Below are 16,982 nucleotides of genomic sequence, written 5' to 3' on the forward strand. Positions count from 1 at the left end.
TATACTACTAGTACTACATAGTACTAAAAATGTACAGATGCACAAAGGTATAGATATATATAGTGCATCTATAGTACTTTAGTACTATAGAATTGCTTATGTCCTAGAAGAACAATTTAATTTTACCTCACTTCTTTTAATTGTGCTAATCAGTGTAGTAACCCTAGCACACTCTGCTCCATGAGGATTGCAAGAGTGTGAGAAGTCAAAAGAAAAAGAAATTTCTTAAGGTAATACAACTAAATTTAAAGAAGAAAAAAAAAAATTTTTTTTATCCACAAAGCCACAATTTTGTTTTGTGTCAAAATCAAGATTTTTTGACACTACAGTGTCAATCTATTCTCTTAAAAAATAGAACATAGCCTTAATGTAAGAATATGTTTAATTATTAAATTTCTCCAATTATATGTGAATAAAACCAACTTAATTTACAACCTTTGAAATATATAAGCACACATCTTCAACAAATTTCTTCACATTTGTTCCAAGGTGCAATTATATTACATGAGCTGAAAATCCTTAACTAATAAGCATTAGATTAATGATTACAATTGAATTTACATTTTAATAGTTAAAAAAACTATTATATTGTTGGAGCCCTGGATGCTGAGAATTTTTAACTTTCTGTGTTGAAAGGCACAGACCTGTAAGAGAGCACTGCACTTCACCTGAGGCTGTGGAGAAGGCTTTCAAAATTGAATGATAGCACTGGGATTGTGGGTGTGGAGTTGGTTAGAAGTGTGTAATATCAGAAGGTGAAAAACTTAGTGGTTTGGGTTTTTAGTATGGAGATAGATAGAAAACAAGATGGAAGATTTGGGGTGTTGTCTGATCTCCTTCTTGTTCTTCATCTCCTCCATTTTCTGCAGTGTTTGGAGCACAGGGTGATTGGTTAGAAAGAGCCACAATTCAGATGTCGTGTGAATGGACAAATAATTAGTTATTGGCAGAAAGGTAGAAATAAAATATGTTCTAAGAGTTAATTGGACAAATAGCTTTAAAAGACCTTGAATCTGTGTCTTTGGTGCCATGAATTTTGGTGCCTTGAATTTTGGTGCCTTCTCTTTGTATGCTGAGTCTGAGATGTAGACGGAATGCAGAGCTTTTGCTAAGAGAAAAATAACCTGAATACTGAAAAACAAAAAGTCCCGTCCATCAGTCATTCTCAACACAGAACTTTTTGGTGGTCTCCCCATTAGGGGGAACCATGAGGGAGGTTTCTGCACTATATTGCTATAGATGAGTAATGTAATAGTTGGCTCTCACAATTAAGAGGTAAATATTATGTAGATGTTAAAATGTATAGTGATGTTATTGTAATATGTCCTCCCATAGTCCTCTATCCCCTCCCCCTTGTAATAGCCTCCGTAGTCAGAACATTTGGAGAGGGCCAGCTTATTACCAGAGGTGCGGCATAACCCCACCCAACCTCCAATCAAGATGTAAGAAAGTGATCTCCACCAATGGATGGCAGAAAAAGGGTTGACTGATAAAACTTTGGGAGGGGCTGAGAGTATTAAAGGCAGAGCATCCAATTTGTAGATAAGCATGTGGCTGATAGTCATAGAGATTCCCAGCACTGCAATTTTTCCTTATTCAGTCCTTTGTTGTAATTCTTGTAAAGGTTTAATAAACCTTTAAAAATTTTAAAGGCGAGAGTAGTTTCTCACAAATGTTTCACACATTATTACTTCTACTATCTTTTCTCTTACTAACTAACCACTGTCACATGGGTAGGCTAGGATCTAATTAGTTCAGCAAGAACTCAGCAGCAGCATGATGGGGAGGGGGGGGCTCAGGCTGGTGATGTGGGTTCTCCTTCCCCCTGTCCAGTGGTTATGGTGGTAGGATCTTGTCCAAGCCAGCTCAGCCCAGGGTTGCTCTTGGGGGCCAGCAGACTCAGCTCGAGCCCAGGTTGGCAGCAAGATGTTAGAAATCGCAGCCCAGCCTGGCCCATGGCACTCCCTACCCTACCCGGCAGCTGATGGGGGGCCAGCGGGTGCCCTGGAGAGGAAGGGGCCCAGCCTGGCTGAGACAGGGGGCTGGGGTGTGTTAGCTCTTTGACAGCTGGAAGAGAAAGAGCGTTTTCCCATGATTCTTTGTCTTTAACATGTGTTTTTTCACAGAGGTGTGTATAGCTTCCCAATGGTTCCACAGGCTGTCAGTTGCACAGAAACTTTTACATCACTTCTGTAAATGCCTCCCATGCAAAACTACCACTGCTGTATGGGCCTCAATTCACTCAGGAGAAAAGGGCTGTAATGTTATTGTGTACTGGTGATTAGCCTTTGCTCTCCTAGGCATTCCCCATACTATCAAAACTGACAATGGCCCCACTTATTTCTCACAAACTGCTTGCAAATTCTTGCCTTTATAGGGTGTGTCACATGTCATCGGCATTCGTCACACCTCAACAGGCCAAGTTATTGTTAAGCATGCCCATGGCACTTTGAAATGCATTGTTGATAAACAAAAAGGGGGAATGCATGGTGAAATTCCTCAAAGTAGAGTAACCAAAGCCCTATACCTGGTGAATTATCTTACAGTGTTGCCAGACTTTCAAAATCCTGTTATCTTGAATCATTTTCTGTCATTACAGTTGTTCCAGATTGCAAGGCAAGATGTATTCTATTCCCATCTGTATGGCAGTTGTCCGGTGTCAAGTGGGCAATTCTCCTTATCTCTCTTCCTGAGTGATCATAATCAAGGTCCCTCAGCAGGGAACATCTGCTGATAAGGGGCTATTGAATGTCACCACATGACTGATAAGAACTATAACATCCCATTGTGAGATGCTCCACCCAGAGGGAGGAGCTAAGCATTCCTACACAGATATAACCCGGAAGATTCTGACACACCACACAGCTCTTCTCCACTGGACTCCCCAGAGGAACAGCAGCTGCTTTAATTTCACGGATCTGCGGAGGAAGTATTCACCCCTTTCCTACAGGACTCCCCTGCTCCAACAGAACCACACCTGACACTCCAGGAGGACTGCAGCCCCTTTTCCAACTGGACTGCTACCAACACCCTGACCCACAGGGTGTCAGGTTGTGTTCTGACTCTGACAGTGTTGTTCTAGTGTATTGCATTGTTTTTATTTTAGCATTTTATGGTTTTTTCCTTCCCTATTAAAGAACTGTTATTTCCTGCTCCCATATTTTTTGCCTGAGAGCACCTTAATTTAAAATTCATAGCAATTCAGAGGGGTGGGGAGGGTTTGTATTCTTCATTTCAGGAGAGGCTCCTGTCTCCTTTAGCAGGCAACTGTCTTTCCAAACCAAGACAACAGTCCTCCAGTGATGTCCAGTTGGCCAAGCCTAAGGTGCAAGAGATGGTCTGAAGTTTCCCTCGTTTTCCTCATGACTGTCACAAGGGCAGAGACTAAGACCCTGAAGCCACAACTGGAGTTGTGGCCTGGTTGAGGTGGATGCTCACCAAGTGATTGTTTGCAGGTGTGCTTGCTGTGTTACTCTGGTCTTACACCTGCTTCACGACAATAACCCATGCATTTCCCCACCTCTTGGCCAGATGCCCCCTGCTTTAGAGAAAGACTACCTTTCTGAGGTAGCTTTGGTCATCCCCCATGGAAAATCCCTTATCTGCCTCATGATCGCCATCAAGGACAGTGATTGAAGCCCTGCCCCAAGGAATGAGACTGAGACCCTTAAAATTCTAACACAGGGACGCTGGGCTGACTGAAGCAAGATGTCTGCCAAGTGCTGCCTGCAGGTGTGTTTGCTGGACCAAGACTGGTTTCCCATAGAAACCAGTCCTGAAACAATGGGTTCCGTTCACTATTGGAACTGTTTTGTCCTGTTTCGGAACTCGACTGTCTGTACTTTTCCTCAATGGACTTATTCTCCACTGTCCTGTACCTGTTCCCATCCCGGTGGAGGACTATGAAAGACCCCTGAGTTAACCAAAGACTTTGAGATTCTTCCAAACGTGACAAATGGATCTACTGGCTGGACCACAAGGATTTTGTCTCTCCATTGGTAACTATACCCCCACCTCTTTTTCTCTCTCTCTCCCTCCTTTATGTCCTTTTCTAAATCCTTCTCTCACATTTGCTGTGGGCACTCAATAAAAGGTTCATTTGTTTTGATTAGTACTGAAAATCCCCTCTGTGTTGTTTTTGCACTCTGAGATTGGTAAAGTGAACCATCAAGTCCCCCACTTATACTAGCAGATCATGATATATGGTACTGGTATGGGATCTCATTACCAGCATGTGGGAAGGCTCATGGGACCTTGTCACTTGGGGGTATGCTTGTGTTTCTACGATGCTGGTGTGCGATGGATGCCTGCCCTATGTGTACACCCTGCACTACGCCCCGATCTGGGTCGCAACCAGCAATTCATAAAACTTACATAGATAACTATTTTAAGTTTTAACTCTGTGGATGAATCAAATTTTTTTCTTTATTTTCTTTTTGTTTTGGAAATTTTATAGAATACATCATTGTATTAGTAACATCATTTTATTAGTAACGACAAAGGCCTTTGTCAATTTAGTTAAGTTCCTCTTTGTCAATTTAGTTAAGTTCCTTTGTCAATTTAGTTAAGTTAGGTTTCTTTGTCAGTTTATGTAAGTTAAATTGTTGTATTAATTCTGATAAATTAGGTAATTTGGATACACTAAGTTGTTTTGCAACGAAAGGCCTGAATGAAGTTTCCTTAACTTTGAGTGTTTTAGTTATAGAACTAAGTAGTGCGTTAACATTATCGTACTGTTGTTGCTTCTCTTTTGCTTGCTTGTAGAAGATTTTAAATAGATGATTAGCTAGAGAAATTAAGTTTTTGAAGTTAGGTGAAGAGTGTCATTTTATCTAAGCTTGCTATTCTCTACCATCACAGTTGTTCACTGTGCCATGTCTGTTGTCCTGTTTGCAAAGAGCCCTGCAGAAGACAACGGAGATCAACTTTGAACTCGTTAAATAAAAAGGGGAAACTGTGGTAGTGAAACAGCAGGCCAAAGGACTACAAACTGAATCCTGACTCAAGCTGACAGAAGCCATGAGAAAGCTGACAGCTCTTTGTGAGAATAGAGTTCTGCAGAAGTGAGAAACAAGTTGTTTTTCCTGAGAAAGAGCTCTAAGACAGTGGAAAACAACCTGCTTTCCCTGAGAAAGAACTCTAAGACTGTCATAAACATTAGCCACCTGTATAAACTGGTTTTGCACTGTTAGATAGAAAAATGAAAACTATCTTTCACAAATAACTCATTGCACGAATACATTGGGGATTTGAGTGACCAGTCAAGACAGGTAACAACTTATTACTGATCAATTGGGGATAGCCAAGGGATGTTCTTAAAAAAACCCAATAAAAAGGGACATACAAAATAAAGCAGGACTGATCCCTTCCTTTTGCACCATAAAATGCCCTCCATCCTTCTTTATTGAGTGCCACAGAGACATCTGGTGTTTGTGGAATAATTTTCTTGAAAATACTGTCACATAACTCCGAAAATTGTGACAGTCTCAGTTCAGTCTGATACTGGAGAGATTTATTTCATGCACAAATCCTTCCCAAGCATTCAGCTTCTGCCCACCAAGACCCCAACACTGTCACGAGCGCAAGAATTGATCCCCGGGGCTTGGACTGATCTCCGGTACCCTCCCAAAGCCTTCAGGGGCAGCTTTCCCTCGGGAATCCTTGCAGATTTGGGCAATGTGTGCAAGGGCTGTGGGCTCTGATTCCCCTCACCCACCTCACCGCAGATGCTCCTGTTGCTCCCAGCCTTGGCTCCCCAGCAGACACTGACAGCCAAGGGCCCCAGCTCAGGGGACACAGCACAGCAGCAGCAGGCCTGGGGTACACAGTGGGTGTGGAGAAGAAGATGAGAACCACCTCAAGAACTCAGGAGGAAGAGCATCACGAAGGAAAGGCCCAAAATCCTAAAGGAGAAGAGCAGACAGTCAGCAGAAAGCAACCCATGAGTATAGCAGGTTGATTCCAGGGAGCACTGGAGGCCAACCCTTCTCCTCCACTGGGGATTGCCCAAGCAGCAAAGACTCCTCAGGGCTCTTCTGGGGAGGCAACCAGAGCAGGGTTTCACCTGGGACCTACATCCATGTCCCCCCACCAGAAGGAAGCTGGACATGCTGGAGAGGTGGGACAAAGCAAAGCCCCTGAAGGTCACCAAGGCCAAATGCAGGTGCTGCCCTTGGGTTGGTACATGTTCATGCACAGACACAAGCTGGGAAGAGAATGGATTGAGAGCAGCCCTGAGGAGAAGGACTTGGGGATGCTGATGGGTGAGAGGCTGTGCAGGGAACATCTGTGCTCTGGGGGCAGCAGACAAGGTGAGGAGGGGGCAGAGCCAGGGGAACAGCCCTGCCAATGGGGCAGCAGGGCCCTGTCCCACCACTGCCCACATCACGCAGCTGCTGCTGGGGGGAAGCTCAGGGCCCCAGAGAGGGGGAGAAGCAGCGCTGGGCTTGGATCCCAGCAGGCACTGAGCCCCCCCAAGCAGCTCATGTGCTCCCACCAGCAGGAAGGGGACAGGAGGGGGACAGCAGAAACAGGAAAAGCCACTGGCGTGAGACAAGGGCAGTTCAGCAGCAGAGGAAAGCTGAGCATGCTGGCAGAGTACAGGAGGGATTTCAGACACCAGCTGTTTTCTTTGGACACATGTCCAGCTCCTCCCTGGGCAGCAGAGCCTCAGCGCAGGGCAGCTGCTCAGGAAGGGAACTGCTGGCTCAGGATCATTGCTGGAGCTTGTCCACTTGAGACACTTGTCCCAGCCCTGTTCCCTCCCAGATTCGTCCCACTGGAGCACTGCGAGGACTGGTTCAGACTCAGGACCCAGAGGATGCCCTGGACAATATTAACTCCAGCCCAGCCACACCCTGAACCTCTCCCCAGGCACCCTTGGCAGTCCCTGCACGGCTTCCCAGTGCTGCAGGAATAGGGAAAAAGCCCCATGCGACGGTGCCAGTGCCCGCAGAGAGGCACTGAGCACATTCAGGGCATAACTCGGGACTGAGATCCTCCTTGGAAGCAAACAAGGGAAGCAGCAAGGCTGGCAGCAGGACCTGCCATGGAATGCCTGCACCCCGTTTTATGGGAACAGCCCCCCGAGAGTGTTTTCTGCAGCCCTGCTCCAGGGAAAGGGGCTCTGGGGACACTGCGGCCTTTGTGGGGCTGTCCCAGGGACCAGAGCGCTCTGGGTGGTGCCGTTTAGAGTGTAAGAGAGGAGAATCCCACCCTCCCTGCATGGGCAGGAAAAGGAACGATCCCCCCGGCTCCTGCCTTCAGGGGAGCGCAGCCATCCGGCCCCAGCGCGGGGCTGGGGGTGCCCGGGCCGGGCAGGGTCGGCCCCGCCTGCGGGGAGCGTTTCCCGGCCGGGCACGGGCTGGCGGCAGGGAAGGGGCTCCGCTCGGCATCTGTGCCTGGCCAGACCCGCTGCCAGCTCTCGGGACAGCCTTTGCACCTCTCCAGCCTTCCCTGAGCCCCTCCATCCCCCGCATCCCTCCTCCTTCCCCCGCCGCTCCGCTCCCACCGCTCTGACCCCGGCCCCGTCCCAGCTCAGCCCCCGCAGCGCACACGGCTCCCCCGACCTCCCCCAAAGCGGCGCCAGCAAAGGCGGCTGCCTGCAGCCCCCGCTCGGAGCACACAGCGCCCGCCCGCTGCCCTCAGCCCCCTCTTCTCCTGCCCTGCCAGCTCCCCAGCCGTGGGAAAGCACAGGGAACAGGAGGCAGGAGAGCAACAAGATCCCGCTCCCTGCTGCTCCCGGCTCCCTGCCCCGCAGCTCATCCCCACCCCCTTCCCCATCCCCATCCCCATCCCCATCCCCATCCCCACCCCCTTCCCCATCCCCATCCCCATACCTATCCCCATGCCCATCCCCTACCTTCTCCCTCCTGGCCCCACAGCTCCCAGGCTGGAGAAGTCCATCCCAGCCCCTTTTTATCCAGCTCTGGGTCTCTGGTGGGTGCGGCTTCACCTGTTCCAGAGGTAATGGGGTGATTCCAGGAAATCAGGCATTTTATTGCAGCCGAGTGTGAAAGAACCACACTTTTGGAGGCAGATAATTGAATTAGTGTCAAAATTACACATCAGTTGTAATTCAGTTGGCTCTATCACAGTCAACACTTGTCAGTTGCAGACCTCTGACCCTGAACTCCTCTGATGATTGCTGATAATAATATTGTAAAGTGTGATAGTTGGGTATGCATACATTTAATAAAAGGAAGAGGGGGTCTTTGGACAAGGGACTGGAAGGACAGGACAAGGGGAAATGGCTTCTCACTGCCAGAGGGCAGGGATAGATGAGATATTGAGAAGGAATTCTTCACTGGGAGATTTCTGAGGAGCTGGGCCAAAATTTCCAGAGAAGCTGTGGCTGCTCCATTCCAAGATAGGGACACTGTCCCAGCTTGCTCCAGGCACTGTCCAACCTGGCCTTCCTTGGACACCTCTCCAGCAGAGGAAGCAGAGCAGGAGCAGGGCCTGGCTGCAGCTTTCTTGGCAGGGGACACCCCACACCTGACTGTAACAGAGCCTTGGGGTTTGGCAGAGGACATTCAACACCCAACCTGAGCAGGGGGCCTGGATTGCTTTTCCCTTGGCATGTGGACACACAGATCCTGCCCCATGGCCTCAAAACAAGCACTGGAGTTTGGATATTGAGACCTCCAGCCTGTCAGGGCCAGCCATCACCTGGGCCAGGCTGACAAGTGACAAGAGCTGCAGCAGACACAGCTGGCATTTGTCCGGCCTCAGGGGAAGCCTCAGCAGCTGCCAGGCAGGGCTGGACACATCACCTACAGAATATGGATTTGGTTCCTCTGTTCCCAGTTTAGCTGAGCCTGTCTCCAGAGGGATATTTCCTCCAGCCAAAGAATTCCCTGCTGCAGGAGCGTTACAGGCACAGAATCCCAGGACCACTGAGGTTGGAAAATCCTAGACCCTGAAATCCAACCTGTGACTGATCCTCACCTTGTCCCCAGCCTCAAGCACTCAGTGCCACATCCAGGCCTTCCTTGGACACCTCCAGGGATGTGACTTCACCACCTCCTTGGATAGTCCCTACTAAGGCCTGAGCACTCTTTCCATGCAGAAATTCCTCCTGATGTCCAACTTGAGCCTGCCCTGGCCCAGCCTGAGGCCATTTCCCCTTGTCCTGTCCCTGTTCCCTGGGAGCAGAGCCCGACCCCCCCCTGGCTGTCCTCTCCTCTCAGGGAGTTGTGCAGCGCCACAGGGTTCCCCTTGAGCCTCCTTTTCTCCAGGCTGAGCCCCTTCCCAGCTTCCTCAGCCTCTCCTGCGGCTCTATGCCCATCCCAGATCCATTCCCTTCCCAGGACATGCTCCAGCCCCTCCAGGTTTCTCCTGTCAGGAGGGGCCCAGAGCTGCCCCAGCACTGGAGGTGCCCCAACAGTGCCAGCACAGGGGACAGGCACTGCCCTGGCCCTGCTGCCACCCCAGAGCTGGCACAGCCAAGAGAGCGTTTGGCCACTGGCACACCTGAGCACACCTGTGCTCATGTCTAACTGCGGGCCCCATTAAACCATGACACCCTCTCCATGCCCTGCACCTTGTGCTGCACGGCTTCCTTGGGCTCAGGAGCTCCTCAGTGTCCCTTCAGGAGCAGCCAGAGAACTGTTCCCTCTCTGCCCCTGCCAGCCTGGGACAGCAGGAGCACACTCCTGCCTCACCCCCAGCCAGCAGGAACGTGCACACTGCAAACTGAAACCATCTGCACTCCTGACTCCATGGCACGAGTGAGCCAGCCAGGGATCATCCTGCATGAAGCTCCTCTGCTCCTGCTCTGTCAGCTCCAGGGACACCAGCTCCTCTCCAAGGACAGGCTCCTTCCCTGTTGGGGACACGCTGCCATCTCCACACCCCACAAATCCACTGTGTCTTCTCCAAATCAATGGTGTGTGACCAGGGAGCTTCTGACAGGCACAGCTCAGAGGCTGAGGCACAGCCAGGGACTGGCACAGTTTGCTCAGAGGAGCTGTGACTGCCCTTTGATCCCTGGAAGTGTTCCAGACAAGGCTGGATTGGTCTTGGAGCAACCTGGGACAGTGGAAGGTCTCCCTGCCCATGGCAGGGGGTGGCACTGGATGAGCTTTAAGGTCCCTCCCAGCCCCATTTGTGAACCTGACAAGGTAACCCAGCTTTAGAAGCTGCAAAGGGCAGAGCATGCCAAGCCTCAATGCCTAAATCAAGGCTGGAATACGTGACCCAGTACCGAGATTTGTGCTTGATCAGACACTTTCTGAATGCTAAAATAGCCAAGAACAAGATCTGGTTTGGCACAAGGAGACGGGAACGACGTGGGTCCCATGGATATGACTGTACAGAGCACCCACAGGGCAGGAGCACAGCAGTCCTGATGTCCATGGGAGCAGTTCCTGGACTGGCCCTGCTCCCAGGAAACACACAGTCCCCTCTGCAGTCCCTTCATGGGGGAACAGCCCCAGAGTTTGCTGTGCGTGTCATCAGGTCACCACTGCCACCCTGGACCCCAGCCCAGGAGGAGGAGAAGCTCCCAGTGACACCCTGGACCCCAGCCCAGGAGGAGGAGAAGCTCCCAGTGACACCCTAACCCCTTACAAAAAGGGGGTGTTACAGGTCACATATGGTCCCATCATCACCACACTGGTCCTTGATGCACCTACAGCCCTCCCAGTCCCAGGTCTCAATGCAAGCCTTCTGCCACAAAATCCTGGTTCTCTCTGCAGTCTCCCCAACCACAATCCTCGGCTCTCACTGCTGCCATCCTCCCAAACCCTGTCTTTCCCTGATACCACCCCCAATCTGGGATCTCACCAGAGAGAGCAGAGCTCTCCTTACCTTGAAACCCGAGTGTCCCACTGGAGCCTCACCCTAAAACCCTGGCTTCCTTGCAACCCTCTGCCATGGTTTGACACCAGCCAAAACCCAGGTACCCACGAAGAAAACTACGGACTCATGCTCTTCTGCTGTAGTTGAGTAGAGGAGGGGGATATGTGGAGGCCAGTAAACCAGCTGAGGAGAAGCTTACCACACTCTCCTGGAGGGACAGCCCTTAAGCAACAACCTCCCTAGTTATGGCAAGGACAAAAAGCTTCCCCCACAATGCATTGTTGCTGTATGTTGATTCTATGTATCCCATTGGCCCTTCCCCTTTGTTCCACCCCTGTGCCCTCATCTCATCCATTCTGATGTTCTGTCCCCCCCTCCTTGCTATCCCTATATAAATCCCTGCTCTCTCTGCCTGGAGATTTTCCCTTCCCTGGACCCCTTTGCAGTAGGAGCTCCATTAAGACTCTCTGTGGAATCCCATACAAGGACTCTGTCCCTTCCTTCTGCGTCGCTCATGGCTGGAATCACCCAAGAGCTGAAATCACTCAGCAAGGGCGACGTGTGCCTGTGCACCCAGGATGTCTTTTAAAGATGCCTTTCTGGGAAGGTCATCGCACTCTACCATCTCCACCCATTGTGACAGGGAAAGAAAAAAACTGAAGAGCTCATAGAGTGAGATAAGGATTACAAGAAAACACTAAAGGCAAAACTGGTTTAAACTTAGCAGTACAATAAAAATTTATTAGCTGAATTAAAGGAGGACAATGAGCATGAAAACAAACCTTTAGAACACCTTTTTTCTTCCCATTCAGCCACTCCTTAATTCTCACAGACAGTGCAGAGAGACAAATCAGGGAGTCTTTAGTCAGTTTGTTATTTTTAAAAATCTTTCCTCAGTTTGCTAAGGGAAGGGAGTTTCTTTTTTCTGCTGTGCCTTGGGGTCCTTCCTAGGAGAGACAGTTCTCTGTGAACTTTTCAAGCATGTTTTTAATTTTCACGAGTAGCAGTCTTGCTCAACCTGCTGCAACATAAGTCTCTCCCACAGGCAAACAGTCTTCCCACAACTGTTTTTTCAGGGGTCCTTTGTTCATGGGGTGTAGTCTTTTAAGGAGGAGCTGTTCTAGTTTGGAAGCAAGGGTCCTCTTTGCCTATCCCTGAAAGCAAGGGTCTTCTCTCTCTGAGTTTCCCACTAGATTAAAGCTTTTCAGCATCCACTTGGGCTGAAAAACTTTAATCTCATGGGGTGCAAGTGAATCTCTGCATCCCTCCATGCACTTCATGAATTACAGGGAAAACCAGTTTGTGGTATTATAGTCCTCACCACAGCTCACAGAAGAATCTTAGCTTTGACATTTGGAGCACCACCTCCCCCTCCTTCTTTTTTCCTGACCTTAATGTCGTCACGTTGTTCTCTTCACATGTTTTCACCTTTTCCTTTTCTATGACTCCAAAGAAAATTGTTGTCAGTAGGTTTGTTTGTTCTCAGATTCTATTAATTGTAAAGTTCTTATAGGGCTTTGCAGCACTGAAAGGCTGCTCTCGCCTTTCTGTACTGGGGAATTACTCATCATGACCCTTGCTGTTGGTCTCATGGTCTCTGCTACTGCCATTGGGGTGGTGCCAGCTGCCATGGTGCTGGCTCCATTCAGCACCTCTCTTCATGCAGGGCGCTGAAAAGAAGCTGCTGCCACTGCCCTTGCCCTTCTGTCCACAGCGCAGCTGTTCAAAAGTGATCAAGCAGGCACAATTCACTGCAGACCATGCTGATACAGCCCTGGCTGCATGGGCACTCCTGGCATTGACCCCAGTGGCATGGTCCGGGCTGCACGGCCAGTCATGGTGCTGGGACAGCCCTGGAGGCTGTGCTGAGATGGTCCCCTGGCAGCCACAACTGGACAGGCCATGGCAGCTGCGTCAGAATGACCCCTGGTGGCTGCCTCACCACCCCTCATAAGAGAAGAAAGACAGTGTATACCTTTCTTTTTCGTTTTTCAATATGTCAGCACAGAGGCATTACCAACTTCTCCAGTTGGGCTAGCCATAAGTCTATCATGAGAGCCTTCAGGGACTGGCTCTGCTGGACATAGTCCTTCCCATTTTCCACAAGCTTTTCCCACAGTGGTGTTTATGGGCCATGTTAACTTGTGAGGTATTGTTTTAAAGATGAGTTGTTCAAAGGTAAAAGTTCTCATTATCTATCTCTAAAATAATCTTCATCTCTAGGAACAGAGATCTTCTCCTGCTGGAGGCACAGGATTGCTCTTCTCTCCTTCTCTGTTCAAACTTCTCAAAGGATCACAGCTACCTTAACATCTGCTTACTTTGGCATGGAGGCCTTTGCTCGATATCAAATTGAACCCTTCATCTCCTCATGCTTTCATGTGTTACAAGGAAACAGAGTCTTTTCCTCATAGCTTTACAAGAGGATTTCAGCCCCAAGATCAAGGCGTCTCCTCATCCCTTCCATCTGAAACTTAACTTCTTCTTCACTGAACTCGATGTCTTCATGTTGCTCCTTTACATGCCTGCATTTGTTTCTTTCCCTCACTCAAGGGATGATTGAAGCACTGAAAGAGTCAACATCTCACCCAGGGCCTGCAGATGGTCACCTGACCCTGTCTGGTAGCTTGTGGCAGGAGCTGCAGCTGGGGCTGTGTCAGGATTGGCTGCATGGTTGGCCTTTGGTTTTTGCTCTTTTCCATTCCAGCCGCAGGACCACTCTGCATGGGCTGCAGGGCTGCCTCTGGTCTCAGCCACAGGATCTTGTGAGGTGGCAGCACTGGGGAGGGAACCTGGCGGAAAGATATTAACAGCCACAGCCCAGCTCTGTCTCAGTCAGAGGCCCCACAGCTTCCCACTCCCTGCCTGGCACCTGCTGGGGCCTGTCCAAGCCAGGATGCAGCCCAGTGGGCTCTCTGGAAAGTGGCTCAGATCTGCAGCAGCGCCTGCCCAATAAGGCCCAGCTGAGACAGAGGCCAGACAGGGACTTGTTTCTGTTCCCAGGCCAGAAGGAAAAGAGAAAGTTCCTGGGTTTCTTTAGTCTTTAACATGGGTTTTTCACAGAGGCTTTCTAGTGGCTAAAAGCTTTGCATCACTTCTGTAAATGTCTCCTTGCAAAACCAGGACACAAGGCCATGTGAAGGTAAACTGTCCACACTAGTCCATACCCCAGGGTGCAGCAGGCTGAATTGCTGCTTGCATAGTCCAGGGTAAGGAAGCAAAAAGGACCTTTACATAATATCCACAGATGTTTAATTCAGCTATGCAGTGAGATGATCAGGTCCCAGACTCACACACATTCAGGGTCCAGCTTTCCCTCCCCACGGGCCCGGGGGCTGACCCTGGTCTTGGGGCAGTATAAAGATAAAGGGCCTATCAGGGAATCGGGAGGGAGATGCTCAGGGACATAGGAACAGACATAGGATCAGGGGAAGGAGACAATGGGGTCTAACAGCTTTTTGAGGGAAGCTTCTTGTGTCTCTCTTGACCAGGGAATGCCTCCCCAGGGTCTTCACAATTCCCTGTTTTTTATATTATTAAGAAAGCTTCTCTGAAGGATCAACTGAATCAACACAAAATGACGAAAACAATCAAGAGCACCCATAAGACATTTTTTCAAAATGCAAACAATTCTGAGTTCCTAATGTCCCAACAGATTTCCTGGAGTGTCTTAGAGCTGGCAGGAGGGATGCAGGGTTTTCTTAGCACGGTTTATCAGGTAACTGAGTCAGGAGAAGTTGCTTCAGCAGGGACTGGTTTTCGGCCACTTGTGGCAGTGTTGTTGGCTATAATTGTCTCTGTACAAGGTAGTGTAAGTGGTGGTGTGCCTGCTGGAAACTCCAACTAGAAATCATTAACTTTAAGAAAAAGACAGTCACTTAAGGGAAACTTTCCTTTCTTTCCCTCCCAATCACCCTCCCTCTGGTATTACAAAGGAACTCAGGGGCAAGGGATTAGTAGAGGGAGGGACCATGGAAAGGGGGAAAAGGTGGTAGGGAATTGTGGGAATATAAAAAAGGGGTAATGGAAAGGCAAAGGACAAAGTGAGAGGGGGCAGGGAGGTCACAGAAATTGGGGAAGGGTATTAGAAGAAGTGGGACTTATCGGACTGGAAGGTTCTTTCATTATGGAGGTGGACTCTTGGATGGAGGACAGCTCATTGGTGTTCTGTGCTCTTTCAGCTTTTAGGCTGTGGCTGGGGCTTGGTTGTTGGTTTTGGGTTTTATTTCCTTGGTAGGAGTGTGGAGGACTTCTATGACGTGGGTAATATTTCACAGGTTTGCAGTTTGGTGCATGTTTACTACCTTGCCCTGGAACTCCACCAGGTCCTGTCACATCAGCTGCCTGGGGGCCTTTTCTTCCTTGTATTATATTAAATTCTAAAATTTCTCCATCTCCTAGACTGTGGAGGTATTTCCTGGGGTTATTCTTTTTTGTAGCAGTCTGATGAACAAACACATCTTCTTTGTTATCATTCCGGGTTATGAAGCCATATCTGTTTTTTTACATTGAACCATTTCACTGTCCCCAAAACGTTCACAGCAAGGACTTTTTTACCTTTGCCAGTGTTTTTGTGTTTGTGTTGCTGGACCTGTTGTTGGTGTTGAGTTTGGTGTGCTGCCGTGCAGGGTTCATCCTGCTCCCAGGGCTGGTGGCCGTGCTGACACCTGGCTTTTTCTTGGGGGTCTCTCTCAGCTGAGGCCCGTGGGCGCTGCCAGTGCAGGGCTTCTAGAGCAGTGGCGGTGGCTTGGGCCCCGCAGGTGGGCGGGTGGCAGTGGTTTCACTACCAGGACTGCGGTTCTGAGCCATCCCCCAGCAGGCCTGCCCTCCCACTGGTCTTGGCTGCCCATCCTCTGCCCTGGGTGGTCTAGTGCAGATGTTTTCTAGGAGAAGAGGTCCCTGTTCGGTCGCCATTTGTAGCAGGCTAAATTGCTGCTAGCATAGTCCAGGATACAGAAGCAATAAGGACCTTTGCATAATATCCACAGACGTTAAATTCAGCCATGCGGTGAGATGATCAGGTCCCAGACACACGCAGCTTTCTCTGTGTCCAGCTGGGGTCCAGCTTTCTCTCCCCGAGGGCTCAGGGGCTGACCCTGGTCTTGGGGCAGTACAAAGATAGGGGCCAATCAGGGAATTGGGAAGATATGGCTCAGGGACATAGGGACAGACATAGGAACAGGGGAAGGATCCAATGGAGTCTAACAGATTTTTGAGGGAAACTTCTTGTGTCTCCCTAGACCAGGGAATGCCTCCCCACCGTCTCCACAACAGGGGACATTTCAAAGACAGCCCCAAATGTACTGGACTCAGGTCGTAAGTGATCAAAGACCTAATATGGTCCATTCTACCCAGGACCACAAGCACCATCCCCCTGAAGGCCTCTCAAGAGACGTGGAGCTGTGTGTGGAATAGTGGTGGAAACAACTTGTTCACTTATCTCATGGAAATCTGGGACTCTTGAAGTGACAGTTCATTTAAGGCCCCTATTTGTTTCCAAATTTGTTTTTCTGTTAAGAAATGTTTTTTTCTCTTTGCCATTCGTTTTTCTGGTAATTGGGTTTTTTCTAATGGTTCTAAGAGTTAAATGGTTTCAAAGTTTCAGAGTTAAGTTGAACTTGTAAACCATAAGTAGTTAATCTGTAGCATGCTAGCCTAACAGATAGCATCTCACTAACAGCTGCTGGAAGGGAGTGCTTGCAACTCCAGTAGTACATGGAACTCATTGCCAGCTGGGGAAGCTAGGTTTGTCAAATTTAATAAAAGACCTCATTCAAATTAAAATCATGTTGGTGGTATTCACATATTCCTTGGACAGAGTGAAACACAGACTTTCCCAGGATTTTTCCCCAAGATTTTCCTGTGAGAAAGGTCAGTGCTATTGTCAGTGGGAGAAGGGTTAATGTTACCTTTCCCAGAGAGGGGAAGGTGTCCAGTTTCAAGCTGTCTGTGCAGAGCATGGCTCGTCCCAGTGAGAGTGTGACAGCATCCTGGAGAAATCCTGAAGGAATCCCAATGGAGTCCTGGGTGGGGAGGCTGAGGAGTCCCAACAGCGGCACCCATCCTGTTACTCCACGATGGATTGCCGGATGCAATTTCCATGAGGGTTCAGCAAACCATTTCATGTTCAGCCTCGGCTGCGAACTCAGCTGGATCCATCAGGATCCTGGTGCTTCAGC

This window comes from Fringilla coelebs, assembly GCF_963513975.1.
Source record: "Fringilla coelebs genome assembly, chromosome: 3".
Classification (NCBI taxonomy): Eukaryota; Metazoa; Chordata; class Aves; order Passeriformes; family Fringillidae; genus Fringilla; species Fringilla coelebs.